Source organism: Taeniopygia guttata, chromosome 1, assembly GCF_048771995.1.
Source record: "Taeniopygia guttata chromosome 1, bTaeGut7.mat, whole genome shotgun sequence".
NCBI classification, from domain to species: Eukaryota; Metazoa; Chordata; class Aves; order Passeriformes; family Estrildidae; genus Taeniopygia; species Taeniopygia guttata.
This window is the reverse complement of record NC_133024.1, coordinates 92,490,015-92,510,921: the sequence shown is the minus strand read 5'-3', so window position 1 is coordinate 92,510,921 and position 20,907 is coordinate 92,490,015. Positions and strand designations below refer to the sequence as shown.

At 40.0% G+C, this 20,907-nt stretch overlaps 1 protein-coding gene across 4 annotated transcripts in view; it reads left to right on the top strand.

Annotated features, from left to right (window-relative positions):
• Positions 1-625: 625 nt before the first annotated feature.
• MYO16 (myosin XVI) overlaps positions 626-20,907 on the top strand; it is a 356,263-nt gene continuing 335,981 nt past the window's right edge. Inside the window, exon 1 of one of the 4 annotated variants that reach the window (XM_072933685.1) lies at positions 626-781. The gene's annotated coding sequence lies outside the window, so the exon portion shown is untranslated. The other 3 variants (XM_030280401.4, XM_030280392.4, XM_072933684.1) reach the window with 3 other exon arrangements.

The window sequence follows — 20,907 nt, the reverse complement described above, 5'->3', positions numbered from 1 at the left end:
GTCAGCTAGGTCTAGAAAGGGTTGTGGGAGCAGATAGTGCTTTCTTCTGTAAATACAACCCTGAAGTAAGTTTTGGCCTATGTGGGGTGTCGGCTATGCCCTGCAAACAGAGGAAATCACTGGGTGAATCCTGCTAGGACAGAAAAGATGGCTCCTATTGGGAGGATGTAGTGGAAGACTACATAGTGTGTGTTGTGTAGGGCAGTATCTAGTGAGGACTTTGCTAGGATGCTTCCTGTTAAGCCTCCATTGCACTTTAGCTAGAAGTTAGGCAGGGTTCTCCTCTGTGGGCAAAATACCTTATTAGCCAGTCTCCTTACTCAATAAGGTGGGAAAAGACTGTCACTGTGACTTGTAACTCCCCTGCCTTTATGTTTTTGTAAGATTTCTACCTACAGTGCCAGGAAACACAGCTCTAAAACAGTAGGGTGTGAGCAAGCTGCTTATAGTACCAGGACAGAAGCAGACTCATCCAAGCTGCCCTTTGTTCTGTAAGTACAACCTCATAAGAAGTGTTGATTTTGCATCCATTTCACAGGGTGATAATTATGACATTCCCATCGCTTCTCTTTTGTTGGGCATTAGGTGCCAGTAGGGAATCAAGTGGGTCTTTGTTGTGTCGAAGTACATGTAGACTGCTCCCACACACACAGCCTTCCCGGACCTCTTCCTTCGAGCAGCTTACCGAAGGAGAGGGGCGAACAAAGCATGTTAAAGCCCGAAAAAGCATCAGCCCTTTGCGGCGTGCCCCGCGGGGCCGAGTGAGCTCCGAGCACGGCAGGTGAGTACTGCAAAGGGAGGCAGAGGGACGCAAGAGGGGTTCGGCGGGGTGACTGCTGGCGTGTGGGGTGTCTCTTGTCACCTCTGACCCGCCCCGCCGCCCCCGGGCTGCCCCGGCAGGTAACGGCGGGGCGGTGCCGGGAGAGCCGCCCCCGGCAGCTGGGACCGCTTCGCGTCCCTCCGCATCCCTCCCTTCGCTCCGCTTCGCCTCGCATCGCATTCCGGGGAGGCGGTGGCGAGGGGCGGGCGGAGGAGTGCCGGGGGAGGCAGAGGCGGCGCGGCCCCGCACGGCTCTGCTCGGCACGGCACGGCAGAGACAGACCCCCAGAGAAAGTGGAAGTGTGCCTCGCACAGCCGCTGCCTGGCACCGGCAGAGAGGCGGCAGCTCAGCCCGGCCTCGTCCCCCCGAGGTGAGAGACACCCTCGGTAGGGACGGAGGGAGGAGGGCGGCGGGGGCCGGCGGGCGCGCACCGCAGCGGGGGATGCCCGCCGGTCTCCCGTGCCGGGAGCGGGCTGGTGAGGGGGCGCCTTTTGCGGACGGATTTGCTTGGTGATCTCTTGTGAGTATTAGGGGAGAGAAGAGGGTGGTGGTGTGTGTGCTTTCTCATCTGTTCTGCGTTCGTTTTTGTCCGTGTGTCCGTGCCCTGCCGGTGGCTCCGCCGGGGGCGGCAGGAGCCACCCGCGCTGCCGGTGGGGAGCGGGCCAGGGTAGCTCGGGGTCAGGGCGGTGCGGGGCTCAGCCCGGCTCATTGTGTGCTGCGGGCAGGGAACTAGCCCAGGCTCCGTCAGATGGACACTTTGCTTTAAACCAGCCCCTTTGTGGACACGCCGCTGCCCTTCCCGAGCCCCCGGCTGGGGCGCAGAGGCTGTCGCGATCCTGCCGCTCCGCTGGTGGAAATCTGAGCTGACAGGCAGCTGGATGGCGATTTTCTGATAAACATTTTCTTTCATTGGTAGTGTCAGTCGGTTAAATCCCAATCTTTTGTGGGAGTGTGCCTCCCGAATGGGTGACAGGACTTCAGAGCAATGCTAGCGTCAGGCTGGTTTGCAGCACCAGCTCCCCTCAGGTGGCTCCTCACCCCTGACCCTGTCCTTGCCAGGCTGGATCTCTTCCTGCTCCCGGGTTTCGCCTCTGGAAACTTGCGGCTACGAGGTTGGACACCAGCAGCCCTGGCTTTACCCCAGGGCTGCGGTTGCTGGCAGTGGGATCCTGATCTGGAGGAACGCTCCGGGAAAAATGACTTTTCCTTCCCTTTGGCAAGATAGCGAATAGCGTGTCAGGGTAATCCCGTATGCTTCAGGAGGAGAGGTATGATGCAATTTAGGTATTTGCACAGTGAGTTTCGGAACTTTTGTCTCCTGCTGTGGGTTGTTCCTGTGCAGAATCTCAGGCAAATCGTGTTTTCTCTCGACTTCTGTTCCCACAACTTTATAAGAGACTATTCTCCTGCTGAGCTTTCTATTCTTCTATAAATTCCACTTATAATCCTGATATCGCTTTTATCAGTACGTTACACTAAAAATGAGGGGGCAGTGCTGAGGTAGTAGCCCTATTTAGGTGGTGTTTTGCTTTGGGAATGATGTTGTGAGTGTAAAAACGTTCTAGATTCCATTGCCAGCATCTGAGATGTGCCCGAGGTTAAAAAACTAAAAGGAATAATAAAAGCATGTTATGTAAGTAGTACATGTATCTATGTGTGTGTGTTTACAGTAGATTCAAAGTGATGGGACAAGTTCTCTTGAGTGGGCTATTGTTCAGTAACAGCAGGGGTGCCATTGAAAGTACCAATAAAGACTGGGATTAAGGCGATTGGTAGAGCAGAGCTCTGAACCATTGCAGTAATTTTGTGTTGTGGCAGCATTCGGAAATCCCAGCTGCAAATCACATTACACAAAGAGAAAGCCAGTCCTTGGCCTCAAAAGATGACACAGGTACAGCAAGCAATTTGTAAGAGGAAGGTACAGAGAGGAAGCCAATTGTCTAATATTACATAGGTTAGGCCAGAGCTTAGTTTCCAGGCAGCAACTGGCTTTATATGTTTTGTCTCTGTTATAATAAGTTTTCATTATGAATTGAATCTTTCCTGATTATGGAATAATTTTCTAAGTATTAGCAATAATGTTTGTTGTATAGTATGCAGAACGCATTTAATGTGTAACAAGAATAAACATTGAAATGTTTTGAAATGGGAGATCTAAATAATTCCAGCTGGAAGTGTACAGTTATTTGAACATGTTTACACGAGGCATCATATATTCTGTAATTGTACAGTAGGAATTCAATGGAGCTTAATTTGCTTGGGATTTGTAGTGCTGGTTGAGGCAACTGACCATCATGGGTTATTGCACTGCTTTGAAAGAGCTCTTGCATTTTATGTTGCTATTATGTTACTTTTAAGTAGTACTGTTATTTCAAATCAGCATAATGAGATGAAAAGCATTTGGCATTCACCTCTGTAAACAAGATCTTAGTGCTAAATTCAGATCCCTGCTTGAAGGTATCTATAAAATACCATGCTTATGCAAGGCCTCATATCAAGGAAAATGGGCATCTAGGTTAAAGCTGCCTTAAAATATTTTTGTCATGAAATGACAGAACAGCAGCTTCAACCACATTTTTACTCTTTTGGAAGGGAATGATTTCTTACCTTAGATATGGGAACTCTGACAAAGTGAACATAAGGTAAGTGGCCATTATAAATGGGACACTTCAATTGCAATTAATTACAGATTTGAACACCAGCCTCTTCTGTCTCACACAATTTTGCTAACCAACAAGTTACTTCAGGCTGATTTCTTGAAAATGCATTTTCAATATACATATACACAGAAAAGGGTTTTTTGTTCAATTGTGAGATACAACAGAAAATATTCTTCCAATGTAAATACTGCTTTTGTTCAGATTTTTGTGAACATGATTTCTTTGTCCAGTTCTATAAAAAAGTGTCAAAATATCTAGTTTCTCATCTGACTTAACCCCAACAAAACATAACAAAAACCGAACAATACCAACAACAAAGAAACTCAACCCCAAAAAAGCAGCATGGTCCACTCTGTATAGTCTGTCAGTAACATTTCAATCCTCTGTGTTGGCTTATTGATGTCTTTCTGATCACAGTCTAGCAAACTTCACTTGCACATTCTTTGTGTTTTTTCCACCTCACCTTCTTTCTGCTGCTGACTGTTATTAAAATAATTGTAGCTAGCAAACATAGAAAAATTATATAATCCTGCACAAAATTAGCAATAGCTGGGGATGCAGCTGCTGGTACCTGTGTGTATTGTGTTATCGCATATTGGCAACAGCAGCAGCTGCTAAAGATACTTGCCATTTGTTGGGACAGACCTGCTGGTTTACAACTGTGTAATTCACGTGAATTACAGTTTTTTGCATCTTTCTGAAAAAGGTGACAAATATTTTTTTTGCTCAATATGATGAAAAAGCCATCCTGGCAGGCATCTAACTCTAACCTTTGCTCTTAGATTTGTTAATCTTCCTTAAGGTGTGTGTTTCATGTGGTGCCAAGCATAGCTGTTAATTAATTTAGCTTTTTTGAGACATTTCACAACAATCAAAATAAATATTAATATTTATGTATATATAGAACTATTCACACAGCCTTTTTGTGGAGCAGTTGTTAATAAATCATGTTCTAATTCATGGCTGTTAGTATGTATATTCCTGGCACGTCTCATTACACATGTAGAAGAGGAGGGTTGGAAAATGGATTTTAGCTTTTGTTCATTCTAAATGTTTCACTTTAAAATAACACTCTCTAATTCCTGGAAATGTTAATGCAAACATTATATCCATTTGGTCAGGGAAAGATTTTTCTCTTTCCAGAAATATTTGGAATCATAAAAGCAAAGTGTATAACCTGAAGTGTTGGACCTGGCTTCAGGTCTTGATGGTGACATTGTGAAGACTCAGTTACTGAGTAATGTAGCTGAAATTTGTGATCATTACATTTTCCCCCAAAATTGCATACTAGATTTGCAATACCATTTGCAGAAAGGCTTTTGTTTCAGCAAAGCTTGTTATTTCTGAAAAAAACACTCAAGTTTTCAGTCAGAACATCTCCATCAGTCTGAATGAATATTTTAATACGAAGGGTTGAATGTATCCACTGGAAAACAACTGAGTTTATTGTAAGTTGCAGTAGCAGAAAAATATTATAAAAAATTAGTTGTCTGCATTGTGCTGTAGGAAGAGATGGCTGAGATTTTTTTTCTAAGGATATAGCAAATATGAATCTTTTTAATGGGCTAGTTACTGTGGTGTTACATAAAGTTGGACTAAAATTTAATTAAACAATCTCAACAATAAAGCCTCACTGGCACTATGGTTGCCATGCTAATTTTTCTGGTGCTTCTAGGCTTAAGTCCCTCTCAAGTGAGTTGCTGAGAGAAAAAGTTCTGCAGCTGCAGCACGAGCATACAACAAAACCACTTCAGACAGTAAAATCCGGGTAACTGAAAGGTACTGCTTGTGGTTCAGAAGACATATTAGTTTTTAGGATGGTCAGGGTCAAACTGGGGGTGAAATGTTTCTTGCAAATAGAAATTCTGTGTTCACATGAAATGATATTCAGTGGACTTGAAATAAACTGGTGTAAACCTTAAAAAAAAAAGGTTCTGATACCTAGAAATCTGTGCAACTGCTTTTTTGAGAAAATAGATTATTGTGTTTTGAAATTCGAACAAGGTACAAAATGTTTGGAAAGACTGCCTGCGGGATGTGTGGAATGTCAGTGTGATTGTGGGGTTTGTTTTGAAGCAGTTAAGTACCTTTGGTGTAAAGGGGCTGTAAAAAAGTTGTAACTGTTGCTGTTTGTATTGCAGTAGTTTATTGTGGATCAATTCTCAGTTGAGATGCATTTGTGTCAGGTGGTGTTTTATTAGGTGTAATAAAACAAAAGCATCTATCCAGCTGCATTTATCTTAGAGTCTGAGAAATTCTATGTTGAAGGTGGGATTTTATTGAGAGATTTACATTTTTATGGTATCAGCAGCTAAAATCCATCACAAACGCTTAATCTGAGCAAGTGCCCAGACCTCCTGTGTCATCAAAAGAGAGAGATGAATACCCTTCTGGAGGTAGGTATCTGAATTTACAGCCATGACTCTCTCTACTATGCCAGTCTGCTTTGGTATCAAAGTGGAGGGGCACAGGCATCCTTGCCTGTAATTGTGCAAGTCAAATGAGCCTTCCTGAAGGGAGTACTATGAATGCCTAGTATTTCCTTGGCAGTGTCCTGGATATCAGCTAGAAAAGAAAAGTTTTTGCTGTTTGTCAGATCTAGATTGCAGATAAATATGTGGTGTGTCCTAATTAGGAGTTTTATTTAAGGAACATTAATGACTTAACACCCCAATCTAATTACTCATAAGCTTTTCTCAAATTTTGCAATTTGTGCTGGAGCAAGACTTTTTATGGAAAATTCACCTTTAAGGAAAACAGAACTTCTAGCATTTATATAAAGCTTTATTTCTGTGACAATGTTGTGTAGACAATGTCTATAAGGAAATAGTAGTACTTCTACATGATGGCAAAGACAAAATGTGTCAAGTACTTTCCAAAAAAAGTTGTAATCAGTTTTTGAATTCCGAATGACTGACTTTAGCATGTGCATCTGTAGGATCAAATTCTGCTCTGATATTACCTAGTGGAGAAGGCATTCTTGAATCTTGTTATACCACATTCATCTTTGGCCTTCAGAGGATGAAAAGGAGGACTCACTCAGAGTGTAGCCAGGGTTTACTGGCTGTGTGCTCATGCAGTTTATAGCCAAGGCAGCTTTTTTATAAGCACTGATAAGGTGCAACTTGGAGCAGCCATAAGGCTGCTCTGAAATGTAGTGTGGCCTTACAAGGATAAAGGTGTTCTTGGTAGCTTGTTTCCAGATTATCTATGCAGTGTTTCGGTTGAGCAGAGAACCTGGTGGAAAATATCCTGGCCAATCAACCAGGTGTCCATAACAGTTTTCTCTTCAGAGAAAGTCTCTCAAGTGTTGTCTCAGTTTTGATGAGCAAACTTGTTCTTGCCAGAGATTGATAAATTTGACTAATTCTTAATAATGGAAGGAAGTTCATGTTTTGCAGAATTAAAACTTAATAATCTTCTCTCTTTAAATGCTAGACTTCTAATGTTTTGGAAGATGGGGAGCTTTGTATGCGCTCTGGAATAATATAAATAAGATCTGGAGAGAGATCTGTTTGTTAGTTAAATGGATGTAACTGGAAAAGAAGCAGACAAGCTCTCAGGCTCAGAATACCTTATTCCCTGACTGAACTGATGAAGCAATTAAGCCTAAAAGCTTGTTACTTGTTTTTATTGTGCAACAGTTGTAGCAGGCTTTTAAACTAATCTTTTGCTTGTTTGTCTTTGTAAAAGAAAATGGTTCATCCATAGGCAGAGCTGCTGTGTGCTTGCTAGCATGGCCATGTGCGTTTAATGCAAAACAGCCAGAGCCACTTCAGCATGCGAGATCGTGCCCTGGGCTCACCATTCCTCAGTCCTGTCACATCTCTTCCTTTCCCAGCAGGACATGCTCGTCTACATCCCAGTGTGCCAACAGAGCCATATAAAGGAAAGGATATAAAAACACTGCAAGCTACTCTGCTCTGCTTCTACTTCCTACCACAGATACTGTTTTTGATGTCAAGTGGCCCGGTACTTCCTCGAGCCCTTTCACTATTCCTCACTGAGTGTGTTTTAGCATCAAATAATTTGGCTCTCACTTTAGCCCCAGGTTCAAGTCTCCTGATTGTTCACACCACATATATGCTAATGAATTCAGTATCCCTACCAGCATTGGAGAAGTAGTTCCTTGTGAAGAGGGACAGGGGGGTAAATAAGGCATTGCTGGCTGGCTAATTTTCTTCAGGGTCTGCTCTGGACCAATAGTATGGGCACAGACCCTGCCAAGTTTGGCTTCCTTTGCCTGGGACATTTCTCTAGCACTCTCACAGGAGGTCTTCTGCCTTTAACTAACCCCTCCTTCCTGATAGAAATGGCTTGAAACTACTCCTGAATGTTAGCTCCAGCTGGGCTTTAATATGAGCACTACGAGTAAAGAGACCCTAGCCATGATGGTGACTATACCTTAACATGCAGAGGTGTAAGTGGATGGTAACAGCCATCAGTAGTTTTATTCCAAATCTGTATCAGCTGAGATTTTGGTATCTAATAATCTTTTTCTGTATTTCCAGACATACACTTTCTCCCTCTGTGAAAGGAAATGTGTGTACAAACGGCACACAGGACCTGCAGGGCAGTTTAATAGACAGCTGGTACCTTGAGGCCAAAAGTGTTCATCAGGATAAGGAATTCTATCTCAGTGAGTTAAGGCTGGCTCATGGTGACTTTCATCCACAGGGTAAAATTTTTGTGTGTTTCATCTTTTGGTGTAATTACTAATTAGGCTTTTTCATTTTATGTGTGCATTAATACCCAGTTGCTGCAGCTATTTCCTTCCAGAATCCTGAGGGATTTTTTGTTTGTTTCCTCCAAAAACAGTGCAATTTTTTTCCTTGGTACAGGACTGGTAGTTTCTGCATTGGTGAGTATATGATGGCGATGTCCCACCATCATATTTCCTCAACTTTTAGTCAAACAGAATGTCTGAGATTGATGTTACATTTCCCTTACAAAGCTTTATTAAAGGCACTGGATTAGTGGAACCGTGCAGTTGTTACAGAAAGAGGAATCCTGGGCACGCAAAGGGAGAGCCCACAGCAGCTGGGCAGCGTCCCGCTGGCTGTGGCATTCGCTGCTGCTGCTGAAGCTCTCCATGGGCCAAAGGGAAGTTGTGCTCCAGTAGGCCTGACTGCTTGATCAGTAATTAATCTAGTTCCCAACAGTGCAAGGGGGCAGAGTGAGATGCTTTGACTATGTTCTTTATATATTTTCCAAGAAAGGAAGACACTACTTTCAAACAGTCTTCTCATTATTAAATACAGCTACTGCAAGTTGTGTCTGCTAGAAAGAGCAGTCAAAGATCTTCATTATTTGATGTGGACATTGAAATTCAGTTGCACTTCAAACCTTTGGGCTTTGGTGGCCTAGGTCCTTTACAGACATACAACAAATGGCAGTCCCTACTCTCCAAAAGCTTTCAGTCTATCAGATGAAAAGAGTGAGGGTAAACTAGGTAGTGTCCACAGAAAGACAGAAAATAAAACTTAAGTCAGAGGACTTTCATTAGCTAAGAACGTGTTCCATTTCTGTTTTATATAGTAAGCCATCATTATACTAGCTAGGTCTTATTATTTTAAATACTGTAATACAAGAAAAATCCATAGGCTTCAAAAAAGTCAGTTCAGTTCCAGTGACTAGGACTGAATTTGTCAGCAATTCAAGAGCAAGTACCACAGAACATACTGTGCCCTGGAAACAGGATGAAAGGAAAACATTGGTCTATTTTGAAGGGACAAAGCCAGTTATTCTGCCAGGTTGTTTGTAGGTGTGCCAAGCCATGCGTGGCCATACCCATTCGTGTAATGTAGTGACTGCATGGCAGGTAAATTTTTCTGGTCTGGTTTGTGATGCATGATGAGGGTGATGGACCACAGCAGTGTGCTGTAGCTGTTTGCACCAGTTGTCTGGTCTTGAAATCCAAGAAATGTAACACAAAGACAAGCATAGGCACTTATGTCATCTACCCTTGGCTTGACTCAATGCAAGCATCCTATTCCACACTGGGAATGAGAATATTTGAGAGGCCAGGGTGAGGTGGTGGAGTATGGTGGCACTGGTAGTCTGGCTGTGTGCATTCCAGAAGGTTTCAATCAGTGCTGATTAAGGAGGCTGGCACTTGGGAATGCCTAAGGGCAGGCCTGGGAGTTTTCCATGATTAAATGTTAGCTCATCTTCTCAGAAAGGACAGCAGTGTTGTGGCTGCTATTGCAGCATATTTGCTGAACTAGCAGTTGTGGAGGAAACATAGTCTCTTCTTTTTTAGGCCTTACTAGTGGGCTGGGTGTGCATATGTGAATTCCTTCTCATTTCAAGCACACAGAGTTCTCACAGGGAGTCTGCTGCTGGGAAAGACATTTCCATTTTACAAAAGTTACAGTTTTGTATATAAAGCATGAGATTGGACCCAAAGCCAGAAAATATTTGTGTAGTTTTGCTACACAATCAACTACTTGGTGACTCCTGCATCTTTCCAGTGTTGTTTCTACATTTTTGTTGTCTTTCATTGCTGGTAAGACATTAGCAAGTCCATGGATACCATTGAAAGAATATATACATTATTTAGTCTCCTTTTATTGGTGATGTCTACTTTCATAAGACTTTGCAGCCATAGAGAAAAGGCATTCAGGGTGTTTTAAGGGGGAGTGGATCAAGTGTGATACGGAATGCTGTTTTGCTTTGGTGTTTAAGCACAGAACATGGGTGGGAGTTCTGCTAACCTGGAAACCAGTGAGACTGAACAACTTGCAATACTTTATGTATAACTACAATAATATAACAGACTTTGAATTGATCTCTCAAAATTCTTTGCTTTTTCTTGTTAATTTAAAAAAAGCTAGATTTGCAGATCATTTCATATTGGAACTTACTACATTTTAGCCAACATTTGACACCTGAAAACTACAAGCCATTTCCAGCTCCCAGCTGCTGCTGCCACTGGCTACTGTTGACCTTTCATCTTCCACAGATATAATGGTTCACAAGTGAGATAATAAGATATATTAAAGGAAAACAGAAAAAAAAAACAACCCCAAACACTCTCATCCATTACCACCCATTTTTTATTTTGTGACTCCATTGGCAATTTTGTGTAAATTTGGAAAGCCATGAGTTGTGGTCCTTCTCTTTCAAATAGCATTTAAATTCCTTTTTAATAGTGTTCTTTTAAAATACTATAATGACTACTGAAAATGAAGACATGAATGAAGGTTAAAGTGCCTGTCAAAAAGTATATGATTATTACTGAGATAAATGGTTAAAATTATTCCCTGTTCAATGTTATTTCTAGTATAATTTTTACTATTATCACAGTAGTTAGCTTGGAATCAAGAACTTCCATAGATGAGCATGCTGCCTTTCTTCTTCCCCCACCCCCCTAAATAGTGTGGTTCTTCCTGCAGGGACATGATGACAAATCACCTAAAGTTAATTTGTTAGTATCCTAAACAGTGCTGAGCAGAATATAGCTGTTCTCATTAGCTCTTTTATTGCCTAAGTGTCAGCACAAAACTCTTGAGGACCTGTTTGTAACATGAGTATATCTTGATTTGTTTAATACACATTTTTATCCAATCATGGAGATGGCATTTAGCTGTGCTGTGACTTCCAAATCCTTTGTGAATTAGTCATAAGTGACCAAAATCAATTGAAAATGTCTAAAGACTTAGTGTGATTGATGGATACAGTTTTGTTTGCAGAGTGACAAGATTTTAAATTAGTTGAAGGTTTGCTTAAACATCAGGCAACAGAGTTATTTACTTTTAAGGGAAGAATTTCTGGTAGCTGTGTACTATCAGCACATACCTTCTTGTGAAGTGTACTTCTTTTTGTGTTTGTGGGGTTATTATGATGTGATGCTGTCATAGCAATACAAAATATCTTATGTGATCCAAGATTAATATTGGAGCTTCCTCTGATGCTGCTTTGGTTGCTGATTTCCTCTGGATTTTGTTTGAAAAGCGTTCTTATGCTGACAACTGATACTGAGATCTTACTTGTGTGGATTGGTCATGCTGGAGGATATTTAAAAATGCTTTGATGTGTGTATGTATGTAACCATAGGCATTGAAATTTGCTAGATATTGCTCATAATTCTCAATGAATCAGGAATTAAATACACTAATATCCTGGAAAAAGGAGCATAATTCAAGGAATGAGAATCCCTGAAAAGGGCTGACAGTCTTTGTTCAGAATACTACTTTATCTGTTTATTGTCCCTACAAAGAGGAATTAGATTGCTTAAGTAAGTTAAGTAAGGAGTTAAAAAAAATCAATTTAGGAGTTGAAAAATTAGATTAATATCCCAAGGTTATCTGGGAAATGTTTGCTCATGCAATGGTCAAAGATTGCTTTAAATATTTTATCAAGGTAATGCTGGTAGTTTCACTGTGAATTGTGGGTGTCCTGGGAAGGTGAGAGGACTGTGTTTTGAAACATTCCCTGAATCATGTTTAATTAATGCATTGATAATTTAAGATGTTATATTTTACTTTAAAATAAAGGCATTTATAATATCACTATGACTAATGTATTCTGGGATGGAGTTTTCCATTTTCTCTCAATTTCGGCATGGGAAGAGAGCAAGTGAAAAATGTGTATGTGTGGCTTTTTTATTTTGTTTTATTTAAATCACAAGACAGAACACAGGACTTTGAGCCTTTGTGCTGCAAAAAATGGGAGCATAAGCCAACTATATCTGTGACATGACAAATGGGGCCACCAAGTCTTCCATAGCATGTTAATAACACAGCTCAGTTAATGCTGGAGTGCTCATACCCCATCACAAAATGTACAGTATCTATTGATGCTGGATATGACTTCCTCCGGTGCTGCCTGGCCTCTGTCCAGTTTGTGACTGCAGCAACACATTTGCGTGTTCTTCGTTCTCAAACAATGAGAGGCCACAAAAGCCTGAGTATAATTTTCAATGTGGCAATATATTCCTATTTTGTGTGAATCTGTGTGTGCACATATATATGCATGTTTGGACATTTCTGATTAATATTTTCCAAGAAGCTGGAAGTTATCCTGTAATACAAATTAATTAGTACAAAATTAATTTTAAGGAGGGGGTGATTTCTGAAACGTAGTAAAAGTACATTCAGCAGTCGAACTTTGTAAAGTTGATGCTCTTCTGACAAATTAAAAACTTGTAGCAGAAGGTGCTTGCTCATAAAGAAGATAAAGTGATCACCTTACATAAATGTTACCAGCCTGTATCCAGAGCTTCAGCATTCAGTTAGACATGCTGCTTTATAAAAAAAAAAATACTGTGCATGCACTTTTGCAATTTGTCATTGCTTTTCAAGCTTATTAACTCATTAAGTAGCATTTAATAAGGATAAGCACAAAGAAATTAATTTATGCATTATGTTTATTGCTTCCCTAATGAATTTGTGTATTCGAGTTCCTCAATGAATATGCTAAGCTATTTCTATATTTTGTATACATTTTTTTCTCTAAACAAACATTTATTCGAGGTCTTTATTCCAGACTAAAGATTGTCTATATAATATCACCTGGTTAAGCATGATGCGGAGTTTTTTAGAATGAACCTTGCCAATGTCAATGCTTGATGACATCTTTGTCCTGCTTGATGTGTTTAGTAGTGGCTTGTATCAGGGAAAAGCTGTTCTCTGTTATACTGGGAATTTTCTTTATTGTTTCTCCTAGTAAAGGTAGCTGTTGTACATTCAGTTCTTGCTTTGGGAGAATGAGGATTTGAGTAGATTTATGTGATGTATGGAAATAACCTATTTGTCAGTAAATAAGTGCACTGGGTGTGGGTATCTGGGTGTTGATAGTGGCTGGGGTATTTGGTATGGGAACACGAGCTCCCTCTGATAAACATTGCTGCAGCTGACTCCATGGCCCCTCTGTACCCACATCTGAGCCCCTCAGCTGGGCACTGGTGGTGCTTCTATGAAAATATATTTAAGAAAGGGGAATACTGAAAGCAACAGTGAGGGGAAAAAAGGTGGGAAAAACAACCTTGCGAGCACCCAGGTCAGAGAAAAATGGGGAGGAAGTGCACAGTGATAGAGAAGGTATTTCCCTGCATCCTGTGGCAGGAGTGATGGTGGAGCAGGTCTATCCCTGCAGCCCATGGAGAACCATGGCAGAGCAGCTAGATGTCCAGACTACAGCCATGGAGAAACCCATATTGAGTGGGCAGATGTGGCCTTAAGGAACTTAAGCAGCCAGTGGAGGGCCCACATGGGCTTTGAGCCTCTGAGAAGGGCTCATGTTGGAGCTATTTATGAGAACTCATTTGGATCAGTGGAAAAGTTTCAGGAGGAAGGAACAACACAGAGAAACTAGCTGAGGTCCATAGACTAACCACAAACCCCATCCCCCCATCTTCCTGCAGGCGAGGGGGAAGGAGCCAGAAGAATCATGATGGAGGGAAATGGAAGGCCTGGGAGGAAGGGTTAGGTTCATTTATGTCTTTGTTTCTCACCATTCTACTCTAATTTGTAAATATTTAAAATAATTTTCCATAAGTCAAGACTGTTTTGTCCATTTTGGTAACTGGTAAGTGATCTCCCTGTCTTTATAAGGATCCATGACCTTTTTTATCTTATTGTCTGCTTGTTGAGGAGGAAGGATGAGAGAGCAGCTGGGTGGGTGCCTGAAAGCTGGCCAGCATCAACCTTCAGCAACAACCTCTACAATTATTTGCATATGGACTACCAAATCATAAATATGAAATCCTGTAATCTGCAACTGAACTGTCAGATTATGAATCTCTAATAAATTTTATGGGTTGTGATATTTATGAAAATAATGGACTGAAATATATGCAGGTTTTTTCTTTTTCTCAGTTTTAGAGACTAAGTACTGAACCCATGCTATCATGCAACTCTTGGGCTCGCCTTTTAAAGAATTAATTGTAATAATTTGTGAGTATAAGTGACATAGTTAACCACAAGACTCCTTCTGCCTTCCAGGTAACTCACCATACTTTTACATAATTCACATTTAGAGCTTTGAATGTGAAAATTATGGATTAATGTGTGGGCATCTGTCTTTATGATGATGTGTTTGGGCAGTATATAGGCAGTTTGTTAAAGTACGTTTTAGGGGAGGGGTGGCAAATTTATCTCAAAAAAGGTAAAAAAAAAAAAAAATTAAGACCGTATAGCAAAACTAAATGCATTGTGCATATTATCATGTGGCAAAAATAACCATGCTAGAGCTTAAGGAGAAAAATATCTATTGACAACACAAACTAATGAAGAGCTGGTTTTGAAATTGAAACTATCCTCCAAATTGCAACCTCTGCAGGAAGTGTAGGAACTATAATCTCTGGCACTGAATGTAGTGCAGCTGAAATGCTCTTGCATCTTTATGGATGTATATGTTTAATGCATCTTTTTTTCTTGAAATAATGAGTTAATACATATATAAATTGTGTGAGAGATTGGTGTGCAGCACTAAAACATTGTTCTGGAGAAAAAGAATACTTTTTTCTTGCTATAGTCTGAGATTTAAGGCTGTATATGTAATGGTTTCAGAATAAATGAGAACCCTAGCTATGTGGTTAAGAAAAAAAATTTCTGTAAGCCTGTGTTTTTTTATATATTGCAGCTAAAAATGACTTGTCCTTTAATGGACACTGCACTGATCTTGATTTAGTTGATTATATTGTCTGTGAATATATGATATTAATTGAGTTTAGATTAATTCAATCTAAAAAGCACATCATTAGTATAATTTATTCAGTGTCTTTAACCAAGAAAATTGCATTTATTTAAAGTAATTCAAAAGAAGCAGACTTCTCCCTCATACGATATCTGCAAAATCTTACTTCTCTAAGTACAAAGAAGACTACAGTTTATTGTTTAATAGTTTATTTTGTAGCGGGGTGGAAATACTGCCTTTTTAATTGCAGCCATTGTAACACAATAAATGCAGTTAATTTCTGCCAAAGGACTTCATGAACTGTTTAATGAACTATTATATGATAGAAAGTAGCAAGCAAAATTCATTAAAATAAGATGAACTGTAGAGTTCTGTGACAAAACCTCTTAATTCGTGGGGAAAACATCCCTTTTTACCTAGGTATTAATATTCTATAATGCCCATATTATTCTTATCACCAAATTTCCCCCTTTCGCTGTCTTTCACGCACACATTTCCCTGTACTGCATCATGTCTACTAGAACCAGTGGAGTTGACAAAAATTTATGTGAACAATTGTAAACACCATAGATTGAACTGGCTTTCACAGCTTTATAGCCTTGGCTTCTGGGGACAGCTCTCTCTATTTTGACCAGAATTTAAGCTGTAGAGTTTTACATTCTTGATTTTCTTCTTGTGCTAGTGATGAAATTAAGGATTTTATTCTCTGTTTGGATGCAAGGTAAATGCTATTTATCTCTGCCCAGAGAAGGGCAGCAAAGGTTGTGAAGGGTCTGGAGTGCACATCCTATGAGGAGAAGCCAAGGGAGCTGGGGGTGTTAAGCCTGGAGAGAAGGAGGCTCGGGGCTGGCCTTGTCACTCCCTATAAATGCCTGAAAGGAGGCTCTAGCAGCATGGGGTCAGCCCTTCTCCCAGGCAGCCAGTGGCAGGACAAGAGGACACAGTCTCAAGCTGCACTAGGAGAGATGTAGGTTGGACAGCAGGAGGAATTTCTTCACAGAAAGCGTGATTAAAGATTGGAATGGGCTGCCCAGGGAGGTGGTGAAGTCGCATACCCTGGAGGTGCTCAAGGAAAGACTGGGTGTGGCACTGAGTGCCATGGTGTAAGTGAGGTGGTGATGTTCAGTCACAGGTTGGAGTCCATGATCTCAGAGGTGTTTTCCAACACAACTGATTGTGTGTCTCTGTGTATCGGTTCTGCTAATCTAGAGTCAACTACATGGTTCATGGTGAAATTTGGTTTAGCTCCAGGGTAAATCAGTGCTGTCACACCAATTTGTAGAAGCAAAGGCAAGATCTTAAAAATGCATTTACTGTAATACTAATGTAATAAATAGTAATGTCTATTAGTAAGATATATAGTAAAAATATAGTAATACTCTATATCAGAAATCCTGTAAGAGTTCACTGAAATTGAGCACATATTGTTCATTATAAACTCCAAATTTTATGTTTGGTTTAAAAGTATAAAGACACATTTGTAAGAAAAAACCCTGTATCTTCTACCAAATTAAGATGTGCTCCTTGCTTCTGCCTTTCAGGTAGGTCACCCTACCTTTACGTAATTCACATTAAGAGCATTAAATGTAGAAATTATGGACTACTGGTTAGACATCTGGGGTTTTTTTTGTTCTTTTCCTTGGTTTGTTTTGGCTTTTGGGGTGGGTTTGTTTTTTTTTTGTTTTTTTTTTGGTAATGTGTTTTAGGAGTAAAAGAGAATTTTATTTTATTAAAAGAGGTTTGGGGGAGGGGTGGCAAAATAATCTTATTACTCAAGGAGCCGAAGTTGGGTTCATAGGTAAGATATCTAATCCTTCCAAAGCTGTTACACCACAGGTCCTCAAAGACAGAATTTTGGTCATGCTCATTTTGTGGGTGAGAAATTTTGTCCTCAAAGAGAAGGCAAAATAAATCTTTTAAAATATTACAGGTTTGCTGTAAAATAGCTGTCTTGTATATGTAGAAACACACACTAGAAAAGCATCACTTACAGTGGATTTATTACACTCTTCAGAAACAGTGTGTACAAAAGAGGAACTAAACTATGTCTATTCATTATTTGGTCTCTGCTTTGTTTTATGACTTGCTATTTTCTAAAATTTCCTTTTGTGTATACTTGAAACAGAAAATAGTAACATTCTTGTTAAGGATTTGTGAGACTGAATAAATGCACTTAGTAAATGTGTATAAGATACTTCCTGTCTCTAGAACAGACCTCTTAGCAACCATTCATCATACTTCTATATTCGTGTAAGAACCAGTCTTTGAATTCATTTATTATTCACAGTTATTAGCAATACATATTTGAAGTCTGATTAAGCATTAACCAAAAAGACAATCTTGCACTTCCACAGTGATGACTTTATCTGTTTAATGAAGCCAGAGTTGAATCTCAGCAGGTATTTTAGCAGTATTGCTACCTCAGCATTTCAAAGTGCTAGTCATTTAATCATCATGTGTTCAGCCTGGCAATCCCTAAATTAATATTTTTAGATTTCAAAGGATGCTTCTGTTTTTGCATGTATATATATATATATATATATATATAAAGATGTACATGTATATCTAGCAAATAAGTGTTAGTGAATTTGATTGCATGAGATGTTTTGCAGAAACTTTCAAAAAATAAACCCTTTTTAGCTACCAATCTTCCATGTGTTTCTCAAGTAGTTTTACCAGGAGTGTTTGCCAGCTGTCTTTTGAAAGAACAAGTGTTGGCCATGGATGCCATACTTGAGAGAAAACAGGGATAGATTGTATCAATGTTAATGATAAATCAAAAATGAGACACTCACAGATGTTACACTATGTTGTACAATGCACATGTTCATATTGTAATATGCAATGTAAAAGGATTAAGGACAGATTACTTTGTTTGGGTTCTTTGTTGAATATGTGGGGAAAATGATTTTTCCATTTTGCTACACTGCAAGTGGCTGAAGATTGGAAAATGGGAAGAAGAGAGTTCTTCAACCGAACAGTAATTTTGTGTGATGCCCAATAATAAATGAGAAAACCTATTGCAGTAGGGTTTGAAAACCTATTTGTAGGGTTTTTCTGCGTGGCCACTGGTTTATGAAAATTCTGATGTGATATTTACAGGAGACATTGTGCATCTGGGGCTTCTCTGTGGACACAGAGATAACATTTTCAAGCTGATGAAATTTATTCTTGTGGATAGCCTAAATGATGTGACCTGTCAAGGTAATGAATGAAATATTATACTTAGGCAGAAATAATACAATGGCTACTCTGTGACAAGATGATGTTTCTTAAATTGAAAAACAGATTATTAATGGTGCTCTTATATAGGCAGGACTAATCTAGAATTCTGCTACTGTATTTAATTAACAAGTCAGCTACTAATGATTCATGCAGTTTGGATTGCAAAGTGAGTGATGATCAATTTTTTGCAGGGCTGTGCTCACAGCTGTGAAAAGGTGGTTGCACACCTCAGAAAGTTAATCCAGAAATATAGATCAGTATTTGATTCTGTCTTTTGCTGATGTTAATCTAGTCAAAAGAAGTGTTCACATATTCTTAGCTTTCTTTATGATTTAGGGTTTCTGCTCATTTATTTCTTTGAAAACACCAATTTTTTTGTGTGAAAAAGGTTTAATCTGATAATGTTGTATCAGGGGAATTTCTTGGGAGTAAACAGGACTTTTAGAATACAACATGCTGCTTCTCACGTCTTGAAATCTGTGTATTGTAAATTACTATGTACAAACCAGGGGATGAGGCTCCAGCTCTCCTGAGGAGAAGGGCGAGTGTAGTGCTGAGAACTCAGGTGTGTGCCCCCAGTTTTAGTGACTGGAAGCCATCCCTGCAGATGAACATGTGAAGGCAAACAGAAGAACTGGACTGTAACAATCACAGCAGCAGACGTGGGTGGCTGGAGTGGGGAGTGTGACCCCCATTGTATTGTCTGCAAGCATATGTAGCACTGTGGCAGCCAGCACAGATGGCAGGAGTGTGGAAGGGAAACCCAATGGGAAGTTGGGCTGATTTATCTGCAATTGCCTCCTCTCCTTTTGTTGTGTTTTTAGTGGTATGCCGAGGAAATGGGACAATAAAGACATGCTCTGGGAGGGTATAATGGCTCAGCAGTGAAAAATGTTAATGAAGTGTTGGAAAAAAAGCTTTTGGGAGTGGAGTGTTCACATGTCAATATATATTGCCTTTTTAATGGGAAAGGTTCCCTAATGTTAATAGCCTGGTCATGATTTAATGCAAAAGGTGCTGTCTTTCAGCTCCACACAAGCCAAAAGCAGGAAGGGAAATGAGAAGAAAAACATGTGATTCTTCTGTATTTAAAGGATACATTAGTAGACTTTATGAGCTGTGAGTAGTGAACAAAAGAAGGATGTATGAAGTGACATAAAATAGATCTCAAGAGAACAATCTTTGAATCCTAGGCAAAAAAACCCTCAAACTCTTTAAAATTGCATAGATTGCAAATTTTCCAGTCGAGTGACAGAAAGGATAAGCAGGGAGAAAAGTTTGGAATACAGTATGAAGCTCTGTTTCTGCTGGAGCTGTTGTTCAAGGCTGGTGCCTGGCCAGTTTTAGTCAGAGCAGACTAAAAGCTCTGACATTTGGCCAGAGCTCATTGCTGGATGTAGCTGAGATTATCTGAACTACTTTATCACTAGGTTGCTGATCCAATGAGCTGCTTTAGGGTCCTAAAGATTGTAGTAGCCTCTAAAAGGTCATCCTTTCCTCCAGTCTGGCTACCCATAGCCTAATATGTCAGACACGGCTTTATTTGCAAGAGAGGTAAGAGACATGGAACCCATTCAGTTAGCTGACACTTTCTTCTTCTGTGCCAGTCTGCAGTGTCTATCCCTGCAGAGGTAAAATTATAGACAGCACTGTTGTCTCACTTTGCTGGGCCATATATGCAATAACAAATGCATGATAGTGCAGAAGAAATGAATCACTTCATGTCCTGAAGTTACATATCTTACTTCGGTCTCCTTGTAAATTTGTGATGGCATATAAGGACAAATTATTTAAAAGGATTTTCCATAATAAAGGGCTCTTTTCCTTCAGTAAGCATTAGATTATTCTGTAGATCAGACACTGTTTTTATTTAATTCCTTCAAATACTAGTACAAATTTTTTTTTTTTTTTTTTTTTTTTTATTTTAAATGCATCATTGTCATGTGGCTATATCTGTAACTAAAAGCAAGACCACACATTTTGCTTGGGGAAAGGATCTGTAACTGCCTTTCTTCTTTCCCTCCACATTATACACCATACTAAAGAACTTGCATCATTCATGCTGTATTCTCTTTTGCAAATATCTGTGAATGGAAATGAGACTGTACCCTGGCATAGATGTTTGAGCCACATGCACCCTCAGGCTGGATAGAGGTGTCTAATACTGTGGAATTCAGCTGATGGCTCAAGCTGACTGTTGTTTATTTTAGGAGATAATGGACTGTAGCAGCTAAAAGGTAGAATACTTGCTACATGGTGCATTCAAATGTAATGTTCTCCTTATTGTCATTCTGGGCATTGAATAGTTCAGATAAGCATATGGATTTGCAATGAAATGCTGCCCAAAATAGTCTATAAATGTTTTCTGGTGCCTAGGCTGGTAAGGTGTAAGAAACCTTTAAAGCACGAGATTCTGTCTTGTCTGTGCCTCCTGGCCAATTGGCAGGCCATAAATGGGTGCAGCTGCAGCAGCATGCATTCTTTATGGCTGTGAAGTTCTTGGAGGCAGATTCTTTCCAAAATAAAGCTGTCCTAGAGCAAGGTGCCACATAGAATAACACA